Below are 13,933 nucleotides of genomic sequence, written 5' to 3'. Positions count from 1 at the left end.
TAACTGAAACTTCGTCTCCTAGAAAAAGTAATCGGTGTCATTAATAAGCAAAAAAGAAAGGAGAGAGCACTTCTTGCTCCTGATGATTTTCTTACAATTGATCTGGAAAGACTGTGTGTGTGTGTGTGTGTTTCACTGGAAGGACAGTGGCCCACAAAAGGCACATTAAACTACCCTGATTCCTTCTTGGAATAAGGCAAGCATCTTAAGGATCTTTCAGTTGAAAGTAATAGAAATCCACTCAAACCAGCTCAAGTGAAAGAGGAATTTAAAAGAGATTCAAAGTTATCTTGGAGTAGCCAAATACAGAAAACACATTTAGGTTTCGATAGAAAATGAAAAATCCGTAAGGCAGTTTTTCTACCTTTCAGACACCTTCTCTACTTCACTTTTAGATCATCTTCTGCAATGCAGTTATTTTTTGTTTCTCCATAACAGCAGCTTTCAGGTAAGTTTACTTTCCTGTTTCCAACTCTCTTTAACTTACAGGCAGAATGCCCACTGCTGTCTAATTCAGTCTCTGGGGCTCCAAGTTTAAATTACTAAGAGGGTGAATCTGATTTGCTCAGCTGGGTCACATTACACCTTGGCCCAATCAAGTGTGGCCAGGGGTTGGGACTTGCTCAAGCAAGTAATCTTTCATAGGCAATAGGTATCAGTAATAATACCTGCTGAGTTTGAAAATTAACTTCTATAGATTATATAAATGCTCTGTTTACTGAAGATACTAGATAAATGGTGATCGTAATAATATTAATATGAAAGTATCTTTCCTAATATGGCAAACATAACATTTAACTCATAACATTTTTAATTAGCCAAATATAGAAGAACATATTTGAAACTCAGGCATGAATTTAGTAATTATATTTTGATATTCAATATCTCACAATGAAAACAAATGTTCATATTGGAAAAATTTTTTTATAAACTACCATCAGTGAGTGTCTTTTTATTAAATTTCAATTAGTAGTTGTATGCAAATCACGAATTTGGGTATGTTTTTTAAAACTCCTTGTAAAGACAGCATAAAGAAAACAGTTCAGTGGCTTAAAACAAATCATCAGAATGTTACAACAGTCATTGTAATAATAATACCTTTCATTTACAACTGCTGTGCTGAGCACTTTCTGTACAGATTCTCATATACCAATAACAATTCTTACACTTAGGTGTACTTTTTTTTTTTTTTTTCTTTTGCGGTACATGGGCCTCTCACTATCGTGGCCTCTCCCGTTGCGGAGCACAGGCTCCGGACGCGCAGGCTCAGCGGCCATGGCTCACGGGCCCAGCCGCTCCGCGGCATGTGGGATCTTCCCGGACCGGGGCACGAACCCGTGTCCCCTGCATCGGCAGGCGGACTCCCAACCACTGCGCCACCAGGAAAACCCCACTTAGGTGTATTTTTTAAACCATATTACAAATGAGGAATCCGAGGTTCAGGAATACTGTATTTTGTCCAAGTTACCCAAAGCAAGTCTGCAGTGATAGCAAGATTTTCTAATAAAAATCAGGCAACTCTTCAACTAATTCAAAAGCCTCTTTGCAAAAATTTGAAGAATCTGACATTTTCTTAAGACAATGTTTTAACATCTGCTAAAAAATTACCATTATAAATATAGAAATCTATAATAACTGCAAATATGAATGGTACCCCTAGAACTGTACAACGCAAAACTTGCACAACTATATATGACAGCCTGTTAATCACAATAGTAAGGATATTACTAATCAATTCTCCTTTCTACATCGAGTACCATTCATTAATGCTCTAGCCCTCCCCGCCTTTCCCATTTACCCCACCCCATTACCTAGGTAAATGATTAAACTCTAAAGTGTTTTAGCCCATTTGTTCCATTGATGGTTCAGTGATAAAAGACTTTAAAAGGAGTGTTAAACCAAAGTTCCAATAAATCCCTATATATAATTCAATCAATAAAACATTATGTGGTCCAAGAAATGCACATGGTTTATGACCCACTGTCCCTCTGTGACCTCCTTTACTTAAAAAAATCTTAGTTCTACACTGAACAAGGGAAATCCCTTAACAAACATCAACAGAGCTTCCATTTTGTTGTTAGCTAGTTTGATGAAGTGAAATGTGACATCACTCAGCAAACCTGTTTAGAAGACGTAACTATTGATGCTTGCACTAATTATGCTTATGCCCATTGGCTTTTTCCAGAATGATGGCTTTGCCACCTAATCTGACATTAGGCCAGCAATGCTCAAGGAGAATGGAGGAGAGAAGAGTGACGGATCAAAATGTCCAGGGAAGCACGCGTACTTAGGAAAAGTGTATTTATTGTAAGACAATATTGTAGTTGGGGGAAAAGGAAGGCAACTCTTGTTTTTTTAGTACAAACCACAGAAAGTAAAACCTTATGAAACCCTGGTTGATGGGGATGAAGGATGAGGGAGGGCTAAAAAAGAAGGGAGATATGCTGAATATGTGACAACTTGAAGAACACTTGCCCAGACATTTCATCCTGGAATTCATGGCACCATTTCACTGAACACCATCTTATTTAACAACATCCTTTTCACTCAAGACATGGGAGGAGAAGTAGAACCAACCAGGCTACTTGACCTTGGCTTTGAACTTAAAAGAGCCAAAAGTTTTAGCTTTTGTGTAGCAGCAAATTTGTGCAGGGAAACAATACAAGGCCTAGAATAGTGGCCTTGAAATATACCTTTTGTAGACTTTTTTCCAAAAGCCACATTCATATTTCTAAAAGCCACACAGTTACCAATTTTGGATATTGTTCCTATGTTAGTGAGGAACATGGAAACGTAGCTGATGCTACAGTAACTCTATTGACATTCGCATTACAACCACTCCTTCTCCTATGGTAGCCTGCGATCCTCAGAAGCACAGTCTTTTGGAACTCTTTTAATATATGTGTATGTATATGTGCATGTGTATGTATATGTACATCTTCCAAAAATTTTTTTTCCATGATTTTACTTAAATAGTAAGTGCTAACTAGATGAAGGAGGTGAAGATCCTTAGGGGCATAAAATATCACTCTAACACACAAAACTGTAATCCACAGTACTAACTCAATCTGAGGGTGCCAGGATAGACTCAAAGAAGGGGGACTTTAAACAGGCCTCTGTGAGTCTACAGGAAAATGACCTGCATGGAAGTGGGATGTAGCAGTGGCTGGCTAAGGACAAAGAACTTCCATTTTCCTGTTGACAATTTCCACCTGTCAGCTTCCATCATATTTATGAGGCATAAAATAAAGATACTTGGGGTTTAAAAAAATAAAATAAAATCAGAGGCAAACTCACCTGGAGAAAACCCCATGAATGTACCTAAGTAGATCACAACTGTTTTTTTCCATAGCCTGCTAGCGTCTCATTACTACTGCTTAGTGGTAAGGATAATTCAGGGGAAAGTAGAAGAGTCATCATACAGAGAAATAATTACTGTATGGATTGAAGAGTTCTACTGCTCTTTGCTATTTCACGGATCCAGAATAAAATCCCACTATATATATATGTTTCTTTTGTAATCACTTTTTAAAATACTGAACAAGGTGATTAAAGATAGTTTATGGTAAGAAGAGCCACCGCAAACAAATATGAAAATAAAAACAGCAGCTCCTCAGAGAACACACTTCACAATAGAAGTCTCCTACAACGTCGAGTAGGAACCAGAAATATTTTAGAAACCAGCCAAGTGGATAACTATTTCATCACGAATATCTTTTACCCAAAGAGTGAATGATTTGCTAAAACTTCCTATGCTATTTTGTTCAGTTCTCTTGCCAAATTTTGGATTAAGGCACGAATATTTCAATTTGGCTGTAAAAACAAAGATTACATTTTACAATAAAATTATATTTCCTTGAATGATAAAATTCACATTTCTTCCTAATGCTCTGGTAATGAAGAGCATTAAGAAGAAAACTAACCAAGTTTTAATAACTAGCCAAGTTTTATATAACTTTTATATAACTTTTTCCTTACATTGCTTTCTGGCTAACCTTAAGATGGTTACTTTTCAACCATAGATTCTCATTAATTTTATTTCCATAGAGGCATGTTGGCAACTTTTCAAAATTTTATTAGCAGCCAGTCTTGGTAGGGCACCAGGTTCTTTCCCTATTGTTCACATTTGCATAGGTTTATTTAGATCTGAGCTTCTAGAGGAAGTGTGAAATGATGAGGTAAAGATCCCCTCCTCAGGGAAACCTTCAAGATGGCAGAGAAGTAAGACGGGGAGATCACCTCCCTCACCACAAATACATCAGAAATACATCTACAAGTGAAACAACTCCCAAAGAACACCTACTGAACGTTGGCAGAAGACCTCAGGCTTCCCAAAAGGAACAGACACCCCCAGGCGACCTACACACACAGGCAGGGACAAATCCAAAGCTGAACCCCAGGAGCTGGGCCAACAAAGAAGAGAAAGGGAAATCTCTCCCAGCAGCCTCAGGACCAGCGGATTAAATCTCCACAATCAACTTGATGTACCTGCATCTGTGGAACACCTGAATAGACAACGAATCATCCCAATATTCAGGTAGTGGACTTTGGGAGCAACTGTAGACTTGGGGTTTGCTTTCTGCATCTAATTTGTTTCTGGTTTTATGTTTATCTTAGTTTAGTATTTAGAGCTTATTATCATGGGTAGATTATTAATTTGGTTGCTCTCTCCCCCGTTTTTTTTAATATATATATTTTTTCCATTTTTTCTTTTTGTGAATGTGTATATGTATGCTTCTTTGTGTGATTTTGTCTGTAGAGCTTTGCTTTTACCATTTCTCCTAGGGTTCTGTCTGTCCAATTTTTTTCTTTACTACTAAAAAAATTTTTTTAAATAATTTTTCTAATTTTAATAACTTTTATTTTATTTTTTCTTTCATTTTTTGCTCCCTTTTCTTCTGAGTTGGTGGCTGACAGGGTCTTGGTGCTCCAGCCGGGTGTCAAGCCTGTGCCTCTGACGTGGGATAGCCGAGTTCAGGACATTGGTCCACCAAAGATCTCCCGGCTCTACATAATATCAAATGGCGAAAGCTCTCCCAGATCTCCACCTCAACATTAAGACCCACCTCCACCGAATGGCCAGCAAGCTCCAGTGCTGTGCGCCCCAAGCCAAAAATCTAGCAAGACAGGAACACAACCCCACCCATTAGCAGAGAGGGTGCCTAAAATCATAATAAGGTCACAGACACCCCAAAACACACCATTGGAAATGGTCCTGCACACCAGAAAGACAAGATCCAGCCTCATCCACCAGAACACAGGCACCAGTGCCCTCCACCAGGAAGCCTACACAACCCACTGAACCAACCTGAGCCACTGGGGACAGACACCAAAAGCAGTGGGAACTACGAACCTGCAGCCTGCAAAAAGGAGACCCCAAACACAGTAAGATAAGCAAAATGAGAAGACAGAGAAACACACAGCACATGAAGGAGCAAGGTAAAAACCCAACACACCAAACAAATGAAGAGGAAATAGGCAGTCTACCTGAAAAAGAATTCAGAGTAATGATAGTAAAGATGATACAAAATCTTGGAAATAGAATGGAGAAAACACAAGAAACGTTTAACAAGGACCTAGAAGAACTAAAGAGCAAACAAACAATGATTAACAGCACAATAAATGAAATTAAATATTTTCTAGAAGGAATCAACAGCAGAATAACTGAGGCAGAAGAATGGAGAAGTGCCCTGGAAGATAAAATAGTGGAAATAACTACCACAGAGCAGAATAAAGAAAAAAGAATGAAAAGAATTGAGGACAGTCTCAGAGGCCTCTGGGACAACATTATATGCACCAACATTCGAAGAATAGGGGTCCCAGAAGAAGAAGAGTGAAAGAAAGGGACTGAGAAAATATTTGAAGAGATTATAGTTGAAAACTTCCCTAATATGGGAAAGGAAACAGTCAATCAAGTCCAGGAAGGGCAGAGAGTCCCATATAGGATAAATCCAAGGAGAAACATGCCAAGACACATATTAATATAAATATCAAAAATTAAATACAAAGAAAATACATTAAAAACAGCAAGGGAAAAATAAAAAAGAACATACAAGGGAATCCCCAAAAGCTTAACAGCTGATCTTTCAGCAGAAACTCTGAAAGCCAGAAGGGAGTAGCAGGACATATTTAAAGTGATGAAAGGGAAAAACCTACAACAAAGGTGACTCTACCCAGCAAGGATCTCATTCATATTTGACAGAGAAATTAAAATCTTTACAGACAAGGAAAAGCTAACAGAATTCAGCACCACCAAACCAGCCTTACAACAAATGCTAAAGGAACTCCTCTAGGAAGGAAACACAACAGAAGGAAAAGACCTCCAATAATAACCCCAAAACAATTAAGAAAATGGTAATAGGAACATACATATTGATAATTATCTTACATGTAAATGGATTAAATGCTCCAATCAAAAGACACAGACTGGCTGAATGGATACAAAAAAAAGACCCTTATATATGCTGTGTACAAGAGAACCACTTCAGACCTATGGACACATAGAGACTGAAAGTGAGGGGGTGGAAAAAGATATTCCATGCAAATGGAAATCAAAAGAAAGCCAGAGTAGCAATTCTCATATCAGACAAAATAGACTTTAAAATAAAGATTATTACAAGAGATAAAGAAGGACACTACATAATGATCAAGGAATCAATCCAAGAAGAAGATATAACAACCGTAAACATTTATGCACCCAACACAGGAGCACCTCGATATATAAGGCAAACGCTAACAGCCATAAAAGGGAATTCAACAGTAACACAATCATAGTAGGGGTCTTTAACACCCCACTTTCAACAACGGGCAGATCATCCAAAATGAAAATAAATAAGGAAACACAAGCTTTAAATGATACATTAAACAAGATGGACTTAACTGATATTTATAGTACATTCCTTCCAAAAACAACAGAATACACATTCTTCTGAAGTGCTCATGGAACATTCTCCAGGATAGATCATATCTTGGGTCACAAATCAAGCCTTGGTAAATTTAAGAAAACTGAAATCGTATCAAGTATCTCTTCCGACCACAACACTATGAGACTACATATTAATTACAGGAAAAAATCTGTAAAACATACAAACACATGGAGGCTAAAAGATACACTACAAAATAACCAAGACATCACTGAAGTAATCCAAGAGGAAATCAAAAAATACCTAGAAACAAATAACAATGAAAACACGACGACACAAAACCTATGGGACGCAGCAAAAGCAGTTCTAAGCAGGAAGTTTACAGCAATACAATCCTACCTCAGGAAACAACAAATATGTCAAATAAACAACATAAACTTACACCTAAAGCAATTAGAGAAAGAAGAATAAAAAAAGCCCCGAAGTTAGCAGAAGGAAAGATACCAAAAACATCAGATCAGAAATAAATGAAAAAGAAATGAAGGAAACAATAGCAAAGATCAATAAAACTAAAAGCCGGTTCTTTGAGAAGATAAACAAAATTGATAAACCATTAGCCAGACTCATCAAGAAAAAAAGGGAGAAGACTCAAATCAACAGAATTAGAAATGAAAAAGGAGAAGTAACAACTGACACTGCAGAAATACAAAGGATCATGAGAGGTTACTACAAGCAACTCTATGCTAATACAAGGGACAAACTGGAATAAATGCACAAATTCTTAGAAAAGCACAACCTCCTGAGACTGAACCAGGAAGAAATAGAAAATATAAACAGACCGATCACAAGCATTGAAATTGAGACTGTGATTAAACATCTTCCAACAAACCAAAGCCCAGGACCAGATGGCTTCACAGGCGAATTCTATCAAACATTTAGAGAAGAGCTAACACCTATCCTTCTCAAACTCTTCCAAAATATAGAAGAGGGAGGAACACTCCCAAACTCATTCTGTGAGGCCAACATCACCCTGATACCAAAACCAGACAAAGATGTCACAAAAAACAAAACTACAGGCCAATATCACTAATGAACATAGATGCAAAAATCCTCAACAAAATACTAGCAAACAGAATCCAACAGCACATTAAAAGTCTCATACACCATGATCGAGGGGGGTTTATACCAGGAATGCTAGTATTCTTCAATATATGCAAATCAATCAGTGTGATAAACCATATTAACAAATTGAAGGAGAAAAACCATATGATCATCTCAATAGATGCAGGAAAGGCTTTTGACAAAATTCAACACCCATTTATGATAAATACCTTCCAGAAAGTAGGCATAGAGGAAACTTACCTCAACATAATAAAGGCCATATATGACAAACCCACAGCCAACATCGTCCTCAATGGTGAAAAACTGAAACCATTTCCACTAAGATCAGGAACAAGACAAGATTGTCCACTCTCACCACTATTATTCAACAGTTTTGGAAGTTTTAGCCACAGCAGTCAGAGAAAAAAAATAAATTAAAGGAATCCAAATAGGAAAAGAAGAAGTAAAGCTGTCACCGTTTGCAGACGACATGATACTATACACAGAGAATCCTAAACACGCTACCAGAAAACTACTAGAGCTAATCAATGAATTTGGTAAAGTAGCAGGATGCAAAATTAATCACAGAGATCTCTTGCATTCCTATACACTAATGATGAAAAATCTGAAAGAGAAATTAAGGAAACACTCCCATTTACCATCACAACAAAAAGAATAAAATACCTAGGAATAAACCTACCCGAGGAGACAAATAACCTGTCTGCGGAAAACTATAAGACACTGATGAAAGAAATTAAAGATGATACAAACAAATGGAGAGATACACCATGTTCTTGGATCGGAAGAATTAACATTGTGAAAATGACTATATCACCCAAAGAAACTGACAGATTCAAAGCAATCCCTATCAAACTACCAATGGCATTTTTCACAGAACTAGAACAAAAAATTTCACAATTTGTATGAAAACACAAAAGACCCCAAATAGCCAAAGCAATCTTGAGAAAGAAAAATGGAGCTGGAGGAATCAGGCTCCAGGACTTCAGACTATACTACAAAGCTACCGTAATCAACACAGTATGGTACTGGCACAAAAACAGAAATATAGCTCGATGGAACAGTATAGAAAGCCCAGAGATAAACCCACATACATATGGTTACCTTATTTTTGATAAAGGAGGCAAGAATATACAATGGAGAAAAGACAGCCTCTTCAATAAGTGGTGCTGGGAAAACTGGACAGCTACATGTAAAAGAATGAAATTAGAACACTCTCTAACACTATACACAACAATAAACTCAAAATGGATTAAAGACCGAAATGTAAGGCCAGACTCTTTAAAACTCTTAGAGTAAAACATAGGCAGAACACTCTATGACATAAACCTCAGCAAGGTCCTTTTTGACCCACCTCCTAGAGAAATAGAAATAAAAACAAAAATAAACAGATGGGACCTAATGAAACTTAAAAGCTTTTGCACAGCAAAGGAAACCATAAACAAGACAAAAAGACGACCCTCAGAATGGGAGAAAATATTTGCAAATGAAGCAACTGACAAAGGATTAATCTCCAAAATTTACAAGCATCTCATGCAGCTCAATATCAAAAAAACAAACAACCCAATCCCAAAACGGGCAGACGATATAAATAGACATTTCTCCAAAGAAGATATACAGATTGCCAAGAAACACACGAAAGGATGCTCAACATCACTAATCATTAGAGAAACGCAAATCAAAACTACAATGAGGTATCACCTCACACCAGTCAGAATGGCCATCATCAAAAAATCTACAAACAATAAATGCTGGAGAGGGTGTGGAGAAAAGGGAACCCTCTTGCACTGTTTTGGGAATGTAAATTGATACAGCCATTATGGAGAACAGTATGGAGGTTCCTTAAAAAACTAAAAATAGAACTACCATATGACTTGGAAATCCCACTGCTGGGCATATACTCTAGAAAACCATAATTCAAAAAGAGTCATGTTACCACAATGTTTCATTGCAGCACTATTTACAATAGACAGGACATGGAAGCAACCTAAGTGTCCATTGACAGATGAATGGATAAAGAAGATGTGGCACACATATACAATGGAATATTACTCAGCCATAAAAAGAAACGAAATTGAGGTATTTGTAGCGAGGTGGATGGACATAGAGTCTGTCACACAGAGTGAAGTAAGTCAGAAATAGAATATATTTGTCCTTGTCTATATGGCAAGGACATATATACACTACCAAATGTAAAATAGATAGCTAGTGGGAAGCAGCCGCTTAGCACAGGGAGATCAGCTTGGTGCTTTGTGACCACCTAGAGGGGTGGGATAGGGAGGGTGGGAGGGAGATGCAAGAGGGGAGGAGATATGGGGATATATGTGTATGTATAGCTGATTCACTCTGTTATAAAGCAGAAACTAACACACCATTGTAAAGCAATTATACTTCAATAAAGATGTTAAAAAAAAAAGATCTAAGTCTTCTCCCCATTGATTAAAAAAAAAAAAGTCTTGCTTTCTATTCTGCAATTTTGTTATCTTTAACTCACAGTTAATGCCTGGGGAGATGTTGGTTTGTTTTGTTTTGGATCTAAATCTGCAAGCCCTCTGCCAGAGACTGAATGTACATGTCCCCCCAAAATTCATATGCTGAAACCTAATCCCTAATGTGAAGGTATCTGAAGATGGGGTCTTTGGGAGGTGATTACATCATGAGGGTGGGGACCTCATGAATGGGATTAGTGCCCTGATTAAGAAGAGATCTCCGAGAGCTCCCTCACCCATTCTGCTATGTGAGGACACTGCAGAAAGATGGCCATTTATGAACCAGAAGTGGGCTCTCACCAGGCATCACATGTGCAAACTCCTTGATCTTGGACTTCCCAGCCTCCTAAAGTGTGAGAAATAAACTGCTGCTGTTTATAAGCCAAAAAAAAAAAGATCCCCTCCTCAACAATTTCTCTATCACATTGTTTTGTTAAAAAGATTCTCAGTCTAAGAAACTACTACTTAAATATATACGTGTGTATGTATATACACACACACACACACACACACACATATATATAATACAAACACACAGGAAAGCTATTTGAAAATTTCTTATAAAGTTAAACATACACTTAGTATGCAATCTACCAATTTCATTTAAGAAAAATGGAAATGTGTCCATGCAAAGACCTGTATATGAATGTTCACAGCAGCTTTATTCAGCTATAAACTGGAAGCAACCCAAAAGTCCATCAACAGAACATGTCCATGCAATAAAATGGTATTCAACAAAAACAAAGAAACAAACTACTAATATATGCAACAACATAGATAAATCTCTAAAGCATTATGTTTAGTGGGAAAAAAAAAACAGGCATAGAAGACTACAGTTGACATGATTCCATTTATATAACAATCTAAAAAAGGCAAAACCATAATGCCAGAAAGCAGATCATTGGTGTTGAGAGAGGAGACTGACTGCCAATACTCTTGAAGGATGTTTTTGGGGTGAGTAATTTTATACCTTATTTTGGTGGTAGTTACATGGCTGCATATATGTGTCAAAACCCATTGAACTATATCCTTAAAATAAGTGAATTTTATTACATGTGATAGCTTAATAAAGCTGATTAAAAGGAAGAAAAATATAACAATTTAGATCAGTGGCCCTTAAAATATTTTGTATCATGATATTTAATGAAAGCTATTCACCTGATTTGACAAAATTAATAGAAAGACCATGAAGAAGTTTTGTAGACTCACTAAAGGCATCCCTATTTAGTCTACAGCCTAAAACACTTTTCCTTGGAGGATTAAGTTAAGACAGCCTGATGAAATACTCAGATTGCTTACCTCAACATTTAACCCAAAATCAACTGGATAGAGGAAAACGCAAGTTGAGGCATTCAAGGTAATTGTCCTACTTAGCCTGAGGAGAGACATTTCAGAAAAGAATTTTGAGAATGTTGAAAACAGGTATCACCCACTTACAATTTTTCCAAAACCCCCAAGTTTGGCAACCACCTCCATTCCATTGAAAATAGCCTCATGCACCATCTTTGACACAAACAACCAAAGTTTGCAAATGCCTTTGATCCCAGTGAGATATAGTGAAATAGAATCTCCACTGATGAAAGCTAATAGTTTTGCATTCAATTCATATGGAGTACTAATGGCCAACATTTCCTCTTCTCTTGTACCAAAAGATTGAGGCCCTGTCCTTCAGATTTCCAAAAGATCACAAGTTTTATTATAATCATCTCATAAGGAGTAGCTTTTCATTAAAAAACTTCAAAAATTCTCACTTAATTTTTAATTAGCTATCAATTTTCTTTGCATCATTCTGTATACAAATGTTATCACAAAGAAAATGGGCCAATTTTAATTGTCCTATCAACTGTCCTTCTTCCTTTGTCATCAAATTTCGGAAACAAAATAGTCCTACATGATTAAATTAGTCTTGATTTCCCTGATCGCTACAGGGGAGACTGATTTCTCTTAATCTCATGTCTATGAATATGGCATTACCATAAAGAATTTTTTAAAGCCAATTGTTTTCCAAATCAATATTGATATTTTGGTAGCAAATTAAGCACTTACTTATTATAACTATGTGCCTAGTTCTTTTAGCCAGAGGATACAAATTTCGACAGAACATCATCTCTACCATGGTATGATAAAATATAAACTAATGAAAACTTTTTTGCTGTCCCATCCCACATGAGATTTTGTTGTTTGAAAAAGATCTTGCCATTTTTTCCTAATAAAAAAAAGAAAAATATTTAAGTTAACTTAGAAAATTCAGCATCCCTTCTCTCTCCCTCAGGTTGTATTAACTTTGTAAAACTAAATCATAATTGTAGGATCTAGCCTTTCCTAAAATGCAGTCTCTACAACAGACAGTGGGACATGATGGAACCCATGTGACATAGAACTGAAGGCTCCTAATGAAGCTGCTTGAGGTGGCTTATGTAACCAGCTTAAAGCTGAGTAATGAAAATGTAATTTTCTAATAAATTCCTTTGAAGGTTCATTTATTCTTTCACTTATTCATTTTTGCTTATTCAGCAAGCATTTAAAGCAAGGGGTTTTGGTTTTGTTTTTGCATAACATTGCAAATAATTCTACTGGAGAAAAATCAAAGAAACAGAAAAGCAGTGATATGGTCCATGCAAGATTAATGTTCCAGAGTTGCAGATGGAAGAAAGCAGAATAAGCTCAGGGATGACACAGAATTCTCTGACACGGTCATCCAGCATGGCAAGCAGATCAGATGTGAGCAGGAGGAAAGAGATGATGCTGGTAGAAAGAAGTTTTTATATGCTTTTTACAACTTGCACTAGGATAAAAGGTGAGTAAAATGCAGACCTTGTCCCAAGAAAATCTCAAAGTTTTATTGAAAGCCTAAAGCATTTGTTGTTTCTGCACAATTGATTCTTTCCAATGCCCTCAGTTATTCCATGGCAATTTGGTATCCACTATCCTTTTTAAAAATACACACATGAAAAATTGCCAAAAGTTGGAGACAACCAGGATGCCCTTCAGTAGGTGAATGGATAAATAAACTGTAGCACATCCGTAGAATGGAATATTATTTAGCACTAACAAGAAATGAGCTATCAAGCCATGAAAAGACATAGAGGGATATTAAATGCATATTACTACGTGAAAGAAGCCAATCTGAAAGGCTACATATTGTAGGATCGCAAACACACAACATTCTGGAAAAGGCAAAACTATGGAGACAGTAAAGAGATCAGCAGTTGCCAGGGGTTAGGCAGTAGGGAGGGGTGAAGAGGCAGAGCATAGAGCATTCTTTTTCCACGATAAATACAATTTTTTAAATTGTGAAATCTTGTAGGACATAATATGGACAGAGTGGTAATACATCAAACTTTTCAGTATTTATTTAATATAAGGACCTCAGCACTATGGAATGATGAGATTTCTGTAACTAAATTAGTTTAGTAGTTATCATGAAGCAAGCCAGACAAACCAAAACCATAAGACAGAGGT

The sequence above is a fragment of the Monodon monoceros genome, unplaced genomic scaffold (genome assembly GCF_005190385.1).
Source record: "Monodon monoceros isolate NGI ecotype Baffin Bay Population unplaced genomic scaffold, NGI_Narwhal_1 Super_Scaffold_6, whole genome shotgun sequence".
Lineage (NCBI taxonomy): Eukaryota > Metazoa > Chordata > Mammalia > Artiodactyla > Monodontidae > Monodon > Monodon monoceros.
Note: the sequence above shows the minus strand (reverse complement) of the source record.